Raw genomic sequence first — 20573 nt, forward strand, 5'->3', positions numbered from 1 at the left:
TTTATCTTTTCAATCTTTTAACTCACTCATTATATTTAAAAAACTAGAGGCCTGGTGCACGAATTCATGCACAATGGGGGTCACTCCGCCTGTCCAGCAATTGTGGCCAATCAGGGCGGTCTCGCCCAGGGCTGATCAGGGCCAATTGGGCTGGCCAGCCGGGGAGAGGAGGTTGGCCGACTGGCCGTGGGGAGGGACGGCAGTAGTTTGGCCGGCTGCAGGAGGTTGGCTGTGGGACCACACTGACCACCAGGGGGCAGCTCCTGTGTTGAGCGTCTGCTCCCTGGTGGTCAGTGTGCATCATAGCTACCAGCCAGTTGATTGGTCGACCGGTCGTAAGGGTCGCTTAGGCTTTTATATATATAGATATATAATTTCTACTATAAAGTAGAGACTAACCATTTGAAGCTGCATTCCAAATTACTATGATGAATAAAAGTGTTTAATAATTGTAATAACTTTATAACCCCTTGACAATCTTACAGATAATTATTATTTTAGACTATAAATACTACCTCCAAAAAGGTAAATTGTCATCTACTGTGAATCATGTAATTGTCAGTCTTCTGTTCAAAATGTTAAACCATAGCAACAGAAATTTACTTACCATTTTAAGGACTGCAGGTAAGAAAGTAGGCAATAATTAGGTTAGAAACCAATAGGCAGAAATCTGAGGGTGTTTAAACATTTCACATGAATTAATTATTTATATTATATATATATATATATATATATATATATATATATAAATAATATATTTATGTGTATGCATTTCATATATAAAATATGTATTTCATATATCCATAAACATAAGTGTATTTCACATGTATGTATTCTCTCTATGCATTCCAGTTATATGTATCCATTCCATATGCACATATATACATATATACATACAATCCACAAATATATAAAAAGATGGAGTAGCAATCCATAGGCGTTGTCTTTAAATTTTTTAGGGATAAAATGTGAAATGGGTCCTCTAAACAACTTGTTTTAGAGAGCTATATCACGTTATGTGCCAGCAAATCAATACACTATTTCCAGGGGGAAAAATTGGAGATTTGATTTATTTTAGATCTATGTTCACATGTTTGGCAGCACCACAGTATCACTTTGATTGTAAAACTTTTCAAATTGCCCTTCTAAAGTGACAAATACCAATGGACATTTTTTATGTATTACTAGCATTTTGTTATTATTTGCAAAAGATAATGCATATCTAAGTGAAGTCTAAAAATTTTGTTCAAAGAAATCAAAACTACTCTAAATTTGAACTTTATGATATTGTAATAATTTAGGAAATCTATATGTTTTTCTCTCAAGAAATTGCCCAGGAAATTTAGTTCTTAACGGAATACTTTTCTGAAAGGCTGAAGTTCAAGTGTTTGATATAGAGCCTGTCATGAATCAACATGTGTATTTGATAGTGTATTTTAGGGGACAATTAGGAAAGTATCAAAGAAAAAATATAGTTATTTTGATATCATGTGGACAGAGCCCCATTAATATAATTCACTCTGTTAACATACAAACAATAAAATACATCAAATTCATTATTACTTTTATAGGCAGAAAACTGGCCTTTGACTGAATTCTAGTGTTTTGATGTAGTTGAAAAACACTCAGAATTTGTAACTGTATTGAAAGGAAAGTTTTGCTGAGATGCCAAGATGATAGATAGGAACTAAAGGATAGGTGGAGGTTTACATTTCCAAACTAGTTCTGAGAACCACTTTTCTAACTCTTAAATCTCTCACCTGAATCCTGGCTGCAAAATCTAAAAAGTGAGCAATGAACTGAGTGAATATTCTGATAATGATCCATAGGAGAAGTTGTTGCTGCATTGGATTTAGCCTGGACTCCAGAGTTTCTCAGAGCAAAGGATGTGTTTACGCTTCCCGTTGAATGTATGCAGGGTATGCAGGAAAGTTTCTGTTCAGGAAAATTTGTTGGCAGTGGTAAGAAGGACCGAAAGTGGTCAGCTACATCTCTAGGAAGATGTGCTGTGCAAGACGTAAACCAGATGTGAGAATCTTAATTCAGTAAAGAGATTATAGTCATCAGAAAGGACTAGCGATTACGAATACAGCCGAGTGGCAGTCACTTGAATTTAGGTCTTTGAAATGAAAATGGTTGTAAGGAAAATAAGTGGAAAGCTCGTTTTGTAAAAGCTTGGATCATAAGCAGCACTCCTTTGAGATTCTCTAGTGGGATGTGATACTGAGGGGGAAAATGCTTCCTTTTCCTCGCTGCTTTCTCTTTGACGTGCATAGAGTGCACTGTTTTGGCGCCAAGAACGTTTGGTGTCCGGGACAAGTGAGAGACACAAGCAGGGGCATGGGGCACAGGTGGATACACCTAGGAGAGCAGTGAAAGTGCCGCTGCACCTGGTGAAGAACTTACAGCTGTTTGGTGTGGAAGCTGGACTTCCTGGCTACTCACCAGGGATTTCTAAGTGGATGAGAGTGTCCTGGAGAGAAGAAAGCAGCAGGCCTAATCAAGGCAACTTTGAGGACCTAGAAAGAAAATCAGTAGAAATTACAACATTCAATGGAATAGGAGTGGGATGAGGAAGGGAAAAGGTAGTTAAATCTAAAACAATGTTATGCCCAGCCGGTGTTGCTCAGTGGTTGAACACCGACTTATGAACCAGGAGGTCAGAGTTCAATTCCCAGTCAGGGCATATGCATATGCGGGAGTTGCAGGCTAGATCCCCAGGGTGGGGCGTGCAGGAGGCATCCAATCAATTATTCTATCTCTTGCTTTCTCACCTTTCCTCTCTGAAATCAATAAAAATATATCTTAAAAGGTCTAAAATAATGTTAAAGCTATGATGATTCCAGTGAAGATGGCTAGGCGTGGTGACCCATTGCACAAACTGTGGAACCCAACATACCCAAATAGATGAACTCTTAGAAACAGAAAATGGTTCCAGTGGAGAAGCAGTCCCTGGCTCAGTCATAAGCACATTTATAAACCAAAGGACTCACCCAAGTTCTTGAAATCTTGGCAGACAATGGGTTTCAAAACAGGTAACAATATACTCCAAAAATGTTGAGTTAATATAAAAATTTTCTGACAGTAAATCAACATATTGACATTTAAACAACTAAAAATATAATTTTTTAAAAGCTGTCTGTGTATTTCATTGAGTAAAAAGGGCAATCTACTTTCCCTGGGAAACCCTAAGTTAAAGTGAACCATGGCTTTTTTGTTTTTTTGTTGTTTTTACTTTGAACTAGATTCCCTCAAATATAAAGGGAAATTGCATGAAAATTTAAATGATACTACTGTTCTTTAAACATATCATTTTAAGAGCTTGAATGATATTGAATGACAATTTCACAGTTTACATATGCTCCTAGTTGTTAGATATTAAAGTCTTCCAAATTTTAATATTGTGACTAATGCCGCAGTAAACATATTTTTACCTGATGCTTTCCTACTGTCCTCCCTCTGGCACACACACAATTTCATTAAGTAAGCAGCCAGAAAATGGAATTTCCTAACTCACTTAAATATTGCAAAATTATTTTTCCTTATTTATACAAATTGCACTTCTACCATTAAAGTAAGAAAATACATGTTTTAACTCACTTTTATCAACATAAAATGTTCTTTAATATTTTCTAAATTAAAAGGGAAGGTTCATGTGTTACTGTGGGTTTAATTGGCATTTCTCTACTGATTAGATAAGTATGACTTTTCAAGTTCATTTTTTGTTAGTTATGATGAATTTATTGATATTTTTCACAATTTACATTTTTAGATTATATTGTTGCTTATACATTTAAATGAGTTCTTTATAATTATCTACTTTATATTTGCAGGAAATAATTTTCAATTAGTTAATTTTTCCATATTAAACATACCTATATTTTCTATTGCAATGTGCTTAAATTTATTAATATTTTCTTTCCGTTTTTCTCCATTTTGTATATATGAACTTAGAACATTTGTTTCCCATTACCTACATTCAGATTTAATAAAAATTCATTTTTGTTATCTTCTGTTTTTATAAATATTTAAATATTCAAGATACTTGAAGTTTATTTTTATATAAGATGTGAAATATGGTTGTATTGATTTTTTTTAATTTGCAAAGCAGTCATTTGGATATGATTTATTAAATGACATATTCCTTCCCCTCTAAACTGTTTGTATGTCCCCACACATTTATTTTTAACTGTAGCTATTGATTCAAATCAGTTGAGGTTAAACCCAATATATTTGCTGATTACCTACTAAATGCATGCTATTATAATAGTGAAGGATACACATTACTAATCAATCACTGAGCAAAATTATATGCTTTATTTACCCCACAGTTTTCTTATATCCATCTTTCCACCTATATATGTGTAATAGTATGAGAACAAGTGTTTAGCTGCATATTACCTGATATACCAACTATTATGTAGTGCATGATTTTCATAATCTTTTCTAATTTTAACAAAACTTGACAATATACAAAAGAATGTGCTATGTTATTAATTTACCTTATAGAGTTAGAAATGTCATTTATCATTTTTTGCTACCATGTTTCAATAGTGAGACAACTTTACATTATTAAGTAAAATAAAATTAGAATTTAGAATCAGATAGGTTTGGATTCAAATTCTGACATAAAAATTTATTAAGTTTTAGGAAATTATTTAACCTCTCCAATCCTAAATTTTGTTTTATAACTGTGAATAATAATGCTGCATTTTTAAATGAAAAATAACTGTCTAACACTAATCATGACATATAATAGGCCCCAAGTTGCATCTTTACTGGTTTGTAATAATTTTATATAGTACTTTAACCACATACTAACTACATGTAACAGAAAATTAAAGACTTAGACTAGCATTTTCTTCAGAGAAAACATTAGAGGCATTATCAATTGTGCTGGATGATCCTGATCCTGGTTGTGAAAAAACAAGAAGTAGATGTGATGTTATCTATACTAATAAAATGGTAATATGCTAATTAGACTGGGAGACCTTTCCGTAGACCTTCTGGACGTCCTTCCAGGACAAAGCCATGGTGGTGAGGCCGAGGCAGAGGCAGTTAGGGGTGATCAGGTTGGCAGGGGAGGGCAGTTGGAGGCTAGCAGGCCAGCAGGGGGGGCATTTGGGGGCGAGCAGGCTGGTGGGGGGCATTTGAGGGCAATCAGGCTAGCATGCAGAATGGTTAGGGGTGATCAGGCAGGCAGGCAGGTGAGCGGTTAGGAGCCAGCGGTCCTGGATTGCAAGAGGGATTGCACTTAAACCAGCAGTTGGACATCCCCCAAGGGGTCCCAGATTGGAGAAAGTGCAGGCCAGGCTGAGGGACACCTACTCCCCATGCAAAAATTTCATGCACTGGGCCACCAGTTATAATAATAAAAGTGTAATGTGCTAAATAGTCCTTCTGGACGAAGCCGGGGCTGCGAGGGAAGCCCGGGTCCTGTGAGCCTGCCAGTGGCCACAGGGAAGCCTGGGTCCTGGGTGCCAGAGGGAAGCTGCTGCCAGCAGCTGGGGGAAGGAAGTCCTACACTTGCACAAATTTCATTCATCGGGCCTCTAGTATCTTATAATACTAAAAGTAGGACTGGGGAGTATATAGTCCCAATAAGAGAACTTCATAAAAGTCAAGCAAATACACTTTGATTGAACACAAACTTCAAAGGAAGTGACTAAAAAGCTCAAGTAAATTCAAGGTAACTTTCCATTTTGTTACAATGAATAATAAAACCTCAAATTCCCACGTCCAAATGGAAGCAACCTGTAGTCTCTGCTAAATTACCTGATAAAATGTCATTAAGATAAGCATAAAGAAGCACACAATATTGAAAACTCACAAAGTTATAAAAGAGTGTGTAGGGAGCGATTCCCACTAAAATTGAAGATCAACCATTTATGATAAAAATTACATTGTAACTGAAAAAAAAAATGAATACATTTCAAAATCCTTGAAATATAGAACTAATCTTATTGAAATGTGTCAATGAGTCAGGCTCTGATATAGATAGGAATAACATGATATCACAGACCAGAGGAGAAATGGAAGCACATGATAATAAATTGTTTTAGGACAACTGTTCAACCTTATAATAAATACCAAGTAACTCAATGTTGGTTTATTAATTTCATATTAAATTTATAACAAAACTCAGATGTAAAGAGAAATGAATATTTATGAAACTAGAGGCCTCGTGCACAAAATTCGTGCACAAGGGTGTGTCCCTCAGCTCAGCCTGCACCCTCTCCTGATAGGATCGGGCCTAAATGGGCAGCCAGACATCCCTCTCACAATCCAGGACTGCTGGCTCTCAACTGCTCGCCTGCCTACCTTCCTGATTGCCCCTAACCGCTTCTGCCTGCCAGCCTGATCACCCCCTAACCACTCCCCTGCCACCCTGATTGATGCCTAACTGCTCTCCTGCCAACCTGATTGCCCCTAACTGCCCTCCCCTGCAGGCCTAGTCCCCCCCAACTGCCCTTCCCTGCAGGCCCGGTCACCCCCAACTTCCCTTCTCTGCCAGCCTGGACACCCTTAACTGCCCTCCCCTGCAGGCTTGATCACCCCCAACTGCCCTCCCTTGCAGAACTGGTCCCTCCCAACACCCCTCCCCTGCTGGCCTGATCACCCACAACTGCCCTCCCCTGCAGGCCTGATCCCTCCCAACTGCTCTCCCCTGCTGGCCATCTTGTGGCGGCCATCTTGTGTCCACATGGGGGCAGCCATCTTTGACCACATGGGGACAGACATCTTGTGTGTTGGAGTGACGGTCAACTTGCATATTACTCTTTTGTTAGATAGGATAGAGGCCTGGTGCACGGGTAGGGGCCAGCTGGTTTGCCCTGAAGGGTGTCCCGGATCAGGATGGGGTTCCCTTGGGGCGTGGGGCAGCCTGGGTGAGGGGCCTATGGTGGTTTGCAGGCTGGTCACGCCCCTAGTGACCCAAGCGGAGGCCCTGGGATCTGGGATTTATTTATCTTCCATAATTGAAACTTTGTAGCCTTGAGTGGAGGCCAAGGTGTGTAAGAAGCTTAGCTTCCTCCATTGCCGGGGAAACCCAAGCCTCCTGCTTGCTCCGTGGCCACAGCCATCTTGGTTGGGTTAATTCACATACTCACTCCTGATTGGCTGGTGGGTGTGGCTTGTGGATGTAACAGAGGTATGGTCAATTTGCATATTACTCTCTTTTATTAGATAGGATATCTGGATGAATGAGGACATCCAAGCTTAAAACCTATGGACTATATCAAATTAAAATGTTCTATAGATAGGACTGTATAGTAATAAGTCAAATATATATATATATAAATCAGAAGAGGATTTCATAACAAATACATCAGAAAAATATCACTAGGGTCATTGCCCTCTTTTATTTATTCAAACTTACAACAATTTGTTGTAGCCCAGATGTGTCAGATGCTGCCCTAGATATGCTGTGTTTGTAGTGTTGAAAAACATGCACACTTCCCTGTACTCATGGATCTTAGAATAGGGACAAGGCCAATAAATATTGCTCAAGGAGTTAGATAACTTAAATTTTGATAAATGCTACTAAGCAGAAGTGTAAGAAAAATTTTAAAACAAATATCAGAAAGAGTTTAGTGAACAAGTTACATGTTTCAGGTCAGCCCTTGAGAATATTAAAAAAGTGAAAGGGGCGAAGGAAGACATTCAGGCAGGAGGAGCAGACTATGAATTGTCCACAGTGTCAGTGACTTTCAAATATGTATTTGAATTACTGAAGGAAGACCAGAATGGAAAAGATGAGGCTGAATAGAAATAAGGACCAGAGTACAAGGGGCAAGGGAATTTACTAGGAGCAAGCCTAAGGTGTTGAAATGTTTTAAGCAGAAAAGTAGCAAGGCTATATTTTAATTTTGCAATAACTCATCCTGACTCCTGTGAAAATGATATTGGCAGGGGCAAGAAAGACTATGCTGATGAAAGAGTATATTAGTGGGAGAAGCAGTGCTAAAGATGGCTCCTACGTGTCTGTCAAAAGCAACAGAATGAATGGGGAGTATTACTTAAAGATGAGGCGTCCCAGGAAAGCATTGGGTTTATATACGTTCTTTTAAAAAAAATACCCAGAATGCTTAAGAATAGTCAGCATATGTTAAATGAAAATATTCAAGAGGTAATCATGTACTATACTTTCAATTAAGTAAAAAAAAAAAAAAGCACAGGTAAAAAGTTGTAAGAAGTCATATTGAAGTAGAATGTCATTAATTTTACATTTTACAATTTGGGATTATTTTACTTTAAAAACATTTTTTAAATATAAAGCACTGTTTACAAAGAGTGTGATTATTTTTAACCTTAAAATCCTTCATATTTGTTGTTTTAAAATTTCGCCATTCATGGTTTGCATTTTATCTCATTTAAACACAAGTCAAAGCCTTCTTTTTGCATAGGCTCACAAGACAAATAAGCTAAAACTGCTTCTGTTATGCACATTAAATAGGGGCTACTGAATCACTATCATGAACCAAATTTCTTGGAGTTTAGTTAGCTTCTTTCTGAATCATTATTCAACATCTTTTTAGCACTTACCTGCATTAATCATGTCAGAGCAACTGAGTATGTATGTCATCATATTTGAAATAATAAACTTCATAGTGTTAAATAAATTTCTAGTCTCTTTTAAGAATGAAGTCTCATGAAATTATTCACTGCCTTTGCCAGTGGTCTTAGTAAAAATTTGTGAATGCTTTGTAACCAATTTCACTTGAACTTTTCTTTCCCATTTTTCATTTTAATTTTAAGGCCAGGTTCTATGTTTTTTCATTTTCAAAAAGAACAGTTCACCAACAAAGATCTCATCATAAACCAAGCTGTGTGTGTGTGTGTGTGTGTGTGTGTGTGTGTGTGTGTGTGTGTGTGTGTTTTCCGGAGAAAATCTTTAACTATACAGGGTTGTGGTTTCTGAGTTATGGGCCCTTCACACTAATGATAAAAACCATAGTATTCAGACTTATGCAGTGAGTTATATTAATGGTATATTGGGCTTGACATTATGACCAATGTGGCCCTCAGGAGTTGGGCTATGAATGTCAGTTGTGAGAGTTAAAGGCTTTGTTTCTTAAGGACTATAGTAGCCACACATCTTATTCTTTACCCTCTTGGTGATGCTTCAGTGAATACACACTGATTGCAAACATATATTTTAAAGACAAAGTGCTGGATACCATCCTAGTTCCTGCCTTCAGGGATCTTATATTCTAATTATAAAAACAAGACATCTAGAAGAAAAGACTGTAAGATATAATTCTATGTGTTATACAAACTAAAAAAATATATGGTAAGTTTGTGAAGGTATTTATTGCCAAATTATCGTGAGTTCATACAAATGAAATAAAGCAATGCAGTTCGTTAATATATATTTTAAATATGTTTTTATTGATTTCAGAGAGAGGAAGGGAGATGGAAGAAAGATTGAAACATCAGTGATGAGAAAGAATTACTGATTGGCTGCCACCTGCACACCCCCTACTGAGGACTGAGTCCACAATCCAAGCATGTGCCCTGACCAGAAATTGAACCATGGCCTCCTGGCTCATAGGTCAACGCTCAACCACTTAGCCATACCGGCCAGACATTAATATATTTTTTTTAAAAAATTAAAAATACGAAATATGAGATTCCAAATACTTAAAAAATAATCAGAATTAAGTAATACAAAATAATAGTGAATGGAAACTGAAATTGAAAAAAGTTTAAGGAATAAGAAAGTCAAAAAATAAAATAAAATGCAAAATAAATAATAAAATAAAAAGAAAGAGTAGATGGTATGTCTCAGTGGCTGAACATCTATCCATGCACCAAAAGGTCTCTAGTTCGATTCCCAGTCAGGGCACATGCCTGGTTGTGGGTTCGATCCCCAGAAGGGGACCTGCAGGAGGAAGCTGATTGGTGTTTCTCTCTCATCGATGTTTCTATCTTTCTCTCCCTCTCCCTTCCTCTCTCTCTAAAATCAATAAAAACATATTTAAAAAATAAACAAAAAACAGAGCTCATGAAACTACTTAAATATGTAATACATTGACTTGACCAGATTCAGGAGGACAAACCCAAGTTCATACTAACCAAAAGCATTCTTGATTTGCAAACTAACTTTAACCCTTTTATGCATAACTTAGATTTTGTACTTTTTCACTTATGCTTTGACTGTCACATGGTCAGATTCTTTCTCACCCTTCCCTCAGAGGAGAGCTAGCTGGACCAGCTATGACTATGCATCTAGTTTCTGGTTATTTCAACTGTATGTGATGTTTCTCATTATCAAATGGGGATCCCATTCTCAGAGCCTTTGTCATGTTGCTAAATATGACTTAATTAAACTTTTATTGTGTTCTTGTATCCCCTTTAATTATTTAGTTATGAAAATATAAATATTTATAGTTTACTCTGTTATTATTATTTATATTTTGTCAACAGTATTATTGGCAAATATAAAATTTGTAATACTATCTAAATTTGTTTTATTTCTCAAATTATATTTTTGTCTCATAGAGTAAATGTGCCCCCATTTAATTTACTCCTTGTTAAAATATCCCACTTAATATTCCCCCACTTTTATGTCTTCCTATCTTTTGTCTCCCCATGAAAAAGTCCTTTTTTTATTTCTATCCTTTGTGCAATCATTCCCCCCCCCATTTTGTTTCTCCACAGTACAATCCTAAAGAAAAAAAATTGTATTTACTATTATTAAATTGCATAAAATAACTATAGCATTATTATTTTTTTCTTATTGAGAGTATCATTCAGTCAATTAAGAATCCAAAGCACATATTGACCATTGTAGGTAGCTTTGACCATTTCCTTGTTTCATTTGTAAGAATAACTAAATTCTTCCACCATTTCATCACTTTGCAGTTTATTGACACCTGTATTTATTACTTTACATTTTTCATATTTTATGCACCAACAAACTAGCTAGTTATTAAATTTCTGTATCTCCTGTGTTTTTTTCATCAAGGACCAACCTACTTTTCCTAATTAATGCTCAAACAGGGAACCCGTTTATCCCACGGGAGCCTTTGGGTTCACTCCCCTAAACCAGGAGCATCCAGATTGCACATCATATCCCGCTCTATTCATCAGAATCACTATTCCAAGTCTCATAAGCTGACTTTTCTGATAATTGAATTCAAAGCTAGGTTGCATCTTGCCTCTATCCACTCCACGCCTATATATGTATCTAACACTAAATTGTACCTGACAACCTGATATGTGAGTCATATTGTTTCTATGTGGACAGGATTTCCAAAAATTAGCTGCTTGGATAACTGACAAATGCGTTGCAAAAGTAACTCACCATATGGAACTACCAGCAGTACGGTGGTGCTGTAATGGAAAGCATGGCAGAGTCCACGCTCACTACCTAACACCTTCCTCTTGTACTCCTACTTTGACGCTAACAAGTGCTGAAAGCTTTATAAACTGAAGGTGTGTTCTTTGTTTGCATTACCAATATTATCACAAAAATTAGCAACATACACGTACCAAGTGATTCAATAGAAAGAAAATGACATTTCACTAAATCCACACTGTTGCTACTGAGGGATCATGATTTATCATGGGAGAGAGGGGTATTCAGTTATCTACTTATAAGATAACAAGACGAGGACAGGATAATGATTCATTCCACAAGCAGGCTGCTTATTAAAGTGCATTGGGTTTATCTTGTAACCAAGTGCATGATGGACAGAACAACAGAAAAAGAAGTTGAGTACAACTCTAATATAAACTATACAATATGCCATCTAGAATTCTGCCAAATATAATCCTGGTGAGGTGGGAAAATAGAAAAAAAAAAGATGATTTTTGAAACTTAAGCTATTAAATATGCAACAGAATTAGAAGTCACCTGAAAAAAAAAATGTGACCCCAACACACGGACATAGATTATATTCTTATCATTGCTGGTTGTGTTGCTATTAAAGAAGATGGGGGCAAATTTTAGCGTGCAAGACATTGATGAGTGAGTACTGTTGGGATGAATACATGTGCAAGTGAGAGAAGGAATGACTGGGCAGAGGAAAATGGATGTTGCAGTGCCCCGTTCACATTCTTCCCTCAGGGTCAGGAATTCATTCCCACAGCTGTTTAGAGTATTAACTGGTGAGAGTATAGAGCACTTTTCCTTTCTGAGACTTGTCTCTGGCCTAAGGTAGCTTTTTCATCCCTTAAACCTGCCAGTAACTGTGGAGCTGGGGTGGCCTTTTAGACCTGTCTTTTACTCCACTTTAGTTTGTCATTGGATGCAGGTGCCCCAGAAGAGACATGGCCTTGGGTGAGAAAGTTTTCTTCATCTCAGGAAATCCCCAAAGATGGCTAAAAGCTAAGGATAATATTAATACCACCCTCAAAACTGCTAAGAAAATAGTCCCTACATTTCTGTAAGAGGTAATTATTTAAAGGTAACTCATTGCCATGTTTTAAACTTTTGAGTGTGCTTTTACCATGTACTTATTGGAATAATAAGTACATGGTAAAAGCACACTCAAAAGTTTAAAACATGGCAATGAGTTACCTTAATAAGTACATGGTAAAAGCACACTCAAAAGTTTAAAACATGGCAATGAGTTACCTTTAAATAATTACAAACATCACCATGCCCAGGTGACTTTTCACAAATTATTTTTTTCCTTTTTATTGAATTTATTGGGGTAACCTGGTTAACAGAATTATACAGCTTTCAGGTGCATAATTCTACAACACATCATCTGTACACTGCATTGTGTATTCACCACCCCAAGTCACGTCTCCCTCTGTTGCCTGTAGAATTAAAGGGCCAGACTTCCCAGTCACAAGTGGGAATGAGACTCTTGTGATATCTTCAGAAAATGAATTTTCTAAGACTCTGATGGGAGGATGGAATGCGGAAAAAGACTTTATTGGCATAGAGTTACATTCCTTGGGTTGTGCCACGGGGAAATGTCCCATTTCCCCCAAGCCACTCTGAGACAGGGGCAGCTAGGATTGCAACAGAGTCAGAAACAAGGCCAGTGTCCAGAGTTTTCGTTCCATGCTGTAGCCGGGTAAAGTGCAGCGTCCAGGCTAGATTAGAGTCCATCAGTCCATGTGTGGAGCCCAACATGGACTTGCACTATGTGGGCACAGGGAGCGCAGCCCCCCTGCAGCCGGCACCCTGGAGCCCAGAGAGAGCACACTTTCTTTGCTTGGAAGTTTAAATATATTTTTCATGCTTGCAGTGGCCTCGCCCATTCTGGCAACTGGTTTGATTGACAGGCAAGTACCTTCCCACTTCACTCAGACCTTACTGGGCATGCATCTAAACTGCCTTTGTCCAGTGACTAGTCCCTCCCCGCATCAATCAGCAGGGAACAAACTTGGAGAATGTTAAATGTAGCTTTTGGCAAAGCTGCCTAAGTGGCATGCCTACATTTAGTCTTCCCTTTTGCTCCTTTCCTGTTAAATAATAACCAGATTATTACAACAGTATCACTTCCATCACCAATTATCCCCCCTATACCTTCCAAAATCTCCCTCCCACCCCGTTCCCAGCAATCACCGCACTGTTGTTCCTGTCCCTGGGGTTTTACTCTTTTTAGCTCAATCCCTCCAGCCTCTCACCCAGCCCTCCTCCCTCCAGCAGCGGTCTACCTGCTCTCTTATCTATAAGTCCGTCACTATTTTGCTTGTTAGTTCATTTTGTTCATTAGATTCCACATATGAGTGAAGTCATATGGTACTTGCATTTCTCTGACTGGTTTCTTATTTGGAATATATCAAATGCCCGACCCCAAGTGACTTTTCACATGAAATATATTTTCCAATAAAAACATTGAGAAATGGACACTTGAAATGAAGATTTGTCTAGAAAGATTTATTGGACAGTGCTCTGGGGAACCACACCTGTAAGGTGAAGGAGGTAGAACTGGATATATGGAGAACTCCAACTCTGATGCATTCATTTGAGTCATCAGCTCGCCCCAGGGGGGATCTGAAGTTGAGACAGCCCTTCAGAGATCTTTGCAACTTAAGTAGGGGAGCAAGCCTTTGTGCCCTGCATCAGTTAGTAATTGTATGTGGACAGCCCCTTGGGAGGGGCAGCTCCATTTGGCCCAGGGTAATTCTCTGATCATGTGTATTTGTCAGCAGCAAGGATTCCAGGCAGCTATAGGAATGAGTTCCTAGGTCCTAAAAGGGGACCTTGGGCATTATCCACAACAATAAATTTGATAAACTGTAGTATTCCAAGATACCATCAATAATATACACTAGCTTTCTTTGGGGGAAGCTAGTAATATTACAACTTAAATAACAGTATTATTTCCCTTAAGTGTATCACTTTTACAGACTCTGTCTTATTTTTTATACATCGTGATCATTTATATACTTAAGGAGGAAAAAGAAAAATAAACAGTAGTAATCTTTAAAAACACATTCTCAATAAGTGTTTTTCTTAATAAGCAGTTTCTTATAGTAACTGAAAATATTTAACCCACATCATGTGTCTATTTCATCTTTGGATATGTGAAAGTAGGATTGAGCAAGATAGAAAAGATGGTGGATAAAAATCTTACTTCTCGTATTCCAGGACTGCTAGTATTAAAATCCTTATGAAAAGCTCTCATTACAAAGTGATACAGTAATCCATGCTTTACATTTTTGTTCTATGTCCAAAATGAAAGTAGCATTTTCAATTAAGTTTGCAATGCATGGAACTATCATTTTGATGACATTGAAATTGTTCAGACATGAATGAATAATTTATATATTGTGCTTCTGTATTAGCCAGCTTGGGTTGTCACACAGAATGCCATTTACTGGGTGGCTTAAACAACAGACGTGTACTTTTTCAGAGTTCAGGAAGCTGGAGGCCTGAGTTCAGGTTGTCAGCAGGGTCAGGTTCTTATGAAAATGTTCTTCCTTGCTTGCAGATGGCCATTTAATGGCTGTGTGCTCAAACGGCCTTTCCTCTGTGAGTGGGCGTGGAGAGAGATCCCTCTCGATCCCTCTCCCTATAAAGCCATCAACCCTATTGGATTAGGACTCCAGCTTTGTGACTTTATTTAATGTAATTAACTTCTAAAAGCCCTCTCTGCAAACTTGTTCCTATTAGGAGTTAGGAATTCAACATATGAATTTGTGAGGTGCACATTCAGTCACTAGTGGCTTCTTTTTGAGGTTGTTTCTCCCCGTTTTTTGAGGTTCACCTTCAAGCATTTAATTACTTCCACTACTCTAAATCTGGTACACCTAACATGTCCACCCACTAAAAGTCTGTGAGGGATGATTCTCAAGTAACATCACAGCATTAGAGAGATTATAGGGTTTTAATTTTCTTTAATTTTTAGTGAATTTATTAGGGTGACGTTGATTAATAAAATTATAGAGGTTTCAAGTGTTCAGTTCTATAATACATCATTTGTATATGGTATTGTGTGTTTACCACCCAAAGTTAAGTCTCCTTCTGTCACTATGTATATAGATAGAATATATATATAGTTAAAACTTACCTTATATCTAGAGCAAGTCAAATGGAATTTTAGACCAAAACATGAAACATTATTAATATTTATCATTTATGACTTCTGGCATAACATTGTGCATCTTTATTCTTTTATATATACTTTTATAAGGTGTGTTTTCTATTTGATTTCTAGTTAAGTTTGTTTCTATATAGTATCTGGTTTTGTTGCTATGATTTTTTTTCTTTGTAGCTATAATGGTGTTTTGTGGTTTAACTACCTTGACCACTCTCTGCTGCTAACATTCCAAAGATACAATTTTATGCTTAAAAACATTTCAAACATAGTTTGTCTTGTGGATACTTCATAATTCAGACATAATGTTAGTCCTACTTTTGTAGATATTGAAGTTGTCAAATTACTAAGCAAAAGTCATTATTTAAAATTGTGGTGTGAACTTTCTTCCTATAACTTAGGGATGATAAATCTATCACTAGAGTTCCAAGTACTAACAAATATGTAGTTACATGCATTTGAAAAGTATAAAGATTAATAAAAGTTCATCTTTTTTTTTTGTTCCAAGTATCCTAAGATTAGGTCATAAAAAGAGTTATGAATTATGACTCTGAAATGGAAGAAACTACTCAAGTATGGTAAGGCAATTACCACCTGTAACTCAAGGTAGTGTTTCCTGAATGCACCGTGCATGCCTTTTACTGTTCCTGAGCATAACTAAGTCATTTTTAACATAAAATTTAATAAATCACATCATTGAGAGTGTACTCAAAGCTCTGTAACATGGAAACAATTACACATGATTAATGGGTGAAGTAAATCTTCCAACTAGAAAGAAGGTTGTACTGCTTGAAAAGGCATCTGTGGAAGAGGAAAGTCTACAGCTTGTCTTGGAGCTCAGGCTCAGGGAGGTGTCTGGAAAGGGTACATAGCTCCTCTGATAAGATTTGTAAGAGAGCCGTGGAGTTTCCAGGTCGTTCACCAAGAAACAGATTAAATGCAATAACCCTGTGAAGAATTTGGTAAAGTGGGAATAGGGTAGGGCTGTAAAGTTATAATTAGTGGATTCCATTGTCTGTCAGACTTCTCCATGACAGGGTAGTCATGGTTACAACTGACCATGGTTTCACACCACACGGACCAGGACACTGCCTGCTTTCACTGAGAGTTTTGAATATTGTCTCACAATAGAGAAAACTGTACATAGGACGGAGCTGGTAACTAAAGGCAAGCATCCTTTTCTACACAATCTTTGTCAGAGTAACAGAGTTCCAATTTAGCTTGCAGTAAAATTTCTTATCCTTCCTGTGGTTATGGGCCTGCCTCTGTCTTATGCTAATGACAGGGCGATAGTCACTGCATCTCAAATGTACACAAACATTTTCTTCACACCTCTCTTTCTTTTGTTAGATGGCAGACTGCAGCAATGACCTACTGTCTCCTCACATAGTTTAGTGGGGAACGGAGTTGTGAGGCTGTCTGGAATTAGTAGCTATACAAAGGACGGATGCATTAGACTAACAAACACATTGTAGCTCACAGCCCGACCAGGAGCTAAATGAGGCCTTTATTTTTTTTTTCCCTGACAAAAAGAAGCTCAAACCCTGCAGCTGCTCCACAAAATATGGTTTTAAAAAAAATCACTGGAATTTGAATAAAAAGGATATGAAACAGACTAAGTCATTCATGGTTCCATTTAGGGATGTAAAAGTAACTTGAAAGCAAATAATCACACCCCCGCCATATCATAAAGTCTTTTTATATAAAGTGTATATACAAATTTTTGTATATTTCATGTATATGTCTGTGATAATTGTACTGTATATAATGAAACTGTAGTGAGTACTTTTATTTAGCTCTGTTAAGAATGGCATATGAATACTCGCATACCTAAGGGGTTAGAGAAATATCTGCAGTAATGAGGTGCATGCATCATCATTTATTTTAATAAAGACAATGTTTGTAAATGAGAATTATAAGGTCAATATTATTGAACTTAGATTCTTGGATCTAAGTCTTTAACTTAGATTCTAACCTGGAATTTATCTTCTTACACATATAGTAAATCTATAATAATATAATATTTGCCACCTCAAAATGTAAGAAATATAAGTCTCTGGAATTTTCCTGAATTTTAGAAGCATTTCCATCATCCCCACAAAGTCTTTTGTAATGTTAGATTCAAGCAATTGCACAAACTTTGGAAAACTTTAGCACCAAAATATTCTAAAGGCATTATTTTATTTAGTTTATGAATCACAAGAAATAAGCTTAAAATGATTTTGCTAATGATGTTAGAAAATCAGGTGTCTTACAAATATCATATTATTATTCCTAAAATATAGGGGCTAGGCAGAAAGACAGATAGCCTAGGTCACAGTAGTTTTATGTTCCTCAGATAAAATTGTCTAAATGACCATATGGACATCCCAACACAAATGACAAATATTACCCCCTGAATTTCTATCAGCATTTTACAACTCTGCACAAAGCAAGACAAAGAGTAGTTCTTTGTTAGTGAGATGTCCTGTTGTACATTCTTGAGTCCCTGGTGCTGTAGAGCAGTGACAGATATAATGTGATAATACAATCATAATGCAGTATTAAATGATCAGGAATTTGTTTGTTCAACTAAATTCTATTTTAATACATTTTTATTGATTTCAGAGAGGAAGGGAGGATGAGACAGAGAGAGATAGAAACACCTATGATGAGAGAGAATCATTGATTGCCTGCCTCCTGCACACCCCCACTGGGGATCAAGCCTGAACCATGACCTCCTGGTTCAAAGGTCGATGGTCAACCACTGAGCCATGCCTGCCAGGCTAAATTCTATTTTTAAAATTAATCCCTTAAAGTCTTTATACAAATCCCCATATGTTTCCATTAAATAAAATGTTTGGAAGCTCTTCTAATGAAAGTGTATAAATAACCAGTATATATGCCAGAGAAGAAAATCAGTTTCATTTTGCTGAAATTCAGTAAAAAATGTACAATGGAATTTGATGATTCCCTTTATTCATACAATAATGGCTCTAAAATTTTTGGTAGTTTTTACAATTTGATATGCATCAAATTTGAAAGTTGTTACCACTTTAGTCATTCAAAGCTTCACCCTAGAAATGTTCAAAGTGATGAAAGTAAGGACCTCTATCCAGCAAAGCTCTCATTTAGAATTGAAGGACAGATAAAGAGCTTCCCAGACAAGGAAAAGCTATAGTTCATCACCACCAAACCAGTTTTACAAGAAATGTGAGTCTTCTTTAAGAAGAAAAAGAGATCAAAATATGAACAACAAAATTACAATAAATATGTATCTATCAACAAGGAATTTAAAAACAAACAAAGCAGAACAGAAACAGGCTCATAAATACAAAGAACATTTCAATGGTTGCCAGATGGGACGAGGGTTGGGGAGATGTGAGAAAAAGGTGAAGGGTCTAAGAAGTACAAATTGGTTGCTACATAGTTATGTGGATGTGAAGTACATATAGGGAATGTATATATAGTCAATAATATTGTAACAACTATGTGTGGTGTCATATGGGTACTAGATTTATTGGGATGATCACTTAGTAGGTCATATAATGTCTAATCACTGAAGTGTACATCTGAAACTAATATAATATTGTAGTCAACTGTAATTGAAAATGTAAAATGATTTAAAGGGGGGTGGGGTGGAGAGATTAACCTGGGAACTTACATGCATATATGCATAACCCATAGACACAGACAATAGAGTGGTGAAGGCCTCGGAGGGTCAGGTGCGGGGTGGAAGGGGTCAATAGGAAGAAAACAAAAAACAAAGGGGACATCTGTAAAACTTTCAACAATAAAGAAAAAATTTAAAAAATCAAAATAAAATAAAATGGCCCGGCATGGCTCAGCAGTTGAGTGTCGACCTACGAACCAGGAGGTCATGGTTCAATTCTGGCCAAGGGCACATGCCCGGGTTGCAGGCTCAATCCCCAGTGTGGGGCATGCAAGAGACAGCCCATTAATGATTCTCTTTCATCATTGATGTTTCTATCTCTCTCTTCCTTTCCCTCCTTCTCTGAAATCAATAAAAATATATTAATATATATACATATACAATAAAATGATTTAAAGTAAATATAAAATTTTAAAGTAAAAAATGCAAACAAAACCCCACACTGTATTTTCTCTCTTTCACCAACCCCCAACCAATTCAACTCAACTCCAATCTTGCAGATATTAATTCCTAAATTACTCAGCATGTCTTCCCCTTCTCAACTATTGAAGCCTTGATCAGAGTTTCACATTACTGTACCCTTTCACTGGATAACCTTCCTTCAGAGGTGTTCTTCCTTAAACTCACCATTAACAACAAACATTTAATTTGGTCTATTCTAGGGATGTCATTGTGTTACAAATTATGAAGGATGTAAGATGTTGATCATACTCAGAGTTCATAATGCATGAAAATTAAAGGTGGGTATATATTTCTGATATTGAAGGAGGATTGGGCACACTAAAATATAATGGCTCTCAGATAATTCTGAAAATTTCACAATGTTGCTATAGAATCTGCCCGTGCACATGACAGTTATATAACAAATATGAAAACAAAACAAAATATACAGGTATCAAGACAGAGATAATCTTATAAAGCACAAAGAGAACATGAAGGTAAAGATGAAGTGATAGTCATAAAGGGTTTGGATCCCTGGTGGCTAGGAGTTTGCCTGCTGTGCGTAAAGGGACTAAATGTGTTCAGGGCAAGACGATGGGATCAAAGCCTTGCATACAGATGGAATTCAAGTGTGTGTTAGGGGAGTATTCTTCCTGTTAGTAAGTGAATATACTTTTTATAAAACGAAATAGATCTACTGGTCATATGACTGAAGCTATAGCTGCTGGCCCACTGTGGCTCTACCTAGTAAGGAAAATGTGTATAAACTTGATCCAGGGACAAAATCAAGCATTACATTGGCCTAAAGACTAGTTGAGCCATATCACTGAAGAAAATAAGCTACAGAATGAACGTAAGACAATAATGGAGGGCAGAGATGAAAGTAATTGTGATGGAGGCAGTTTTTTAAAAATATGTGTTTTATTGATTTTTTTTCAGAGAGGAAGGGAAAGAGAGTTAGAAACATCGATCAG

The sequence above is a fragment of the Cnephaeus nilssonii genome (assembly GCF_951640355.1).
Source record: "Cnephaeus nilssonii genome assembly, chromosome: 9".
Taxonomy (NCBI): Eukaryota; Metazoa; Chordata; class Mammalia; order Chiroptera; family Vespertilionidae; genus Cnephaeus; species Cnephaeus nilssonii.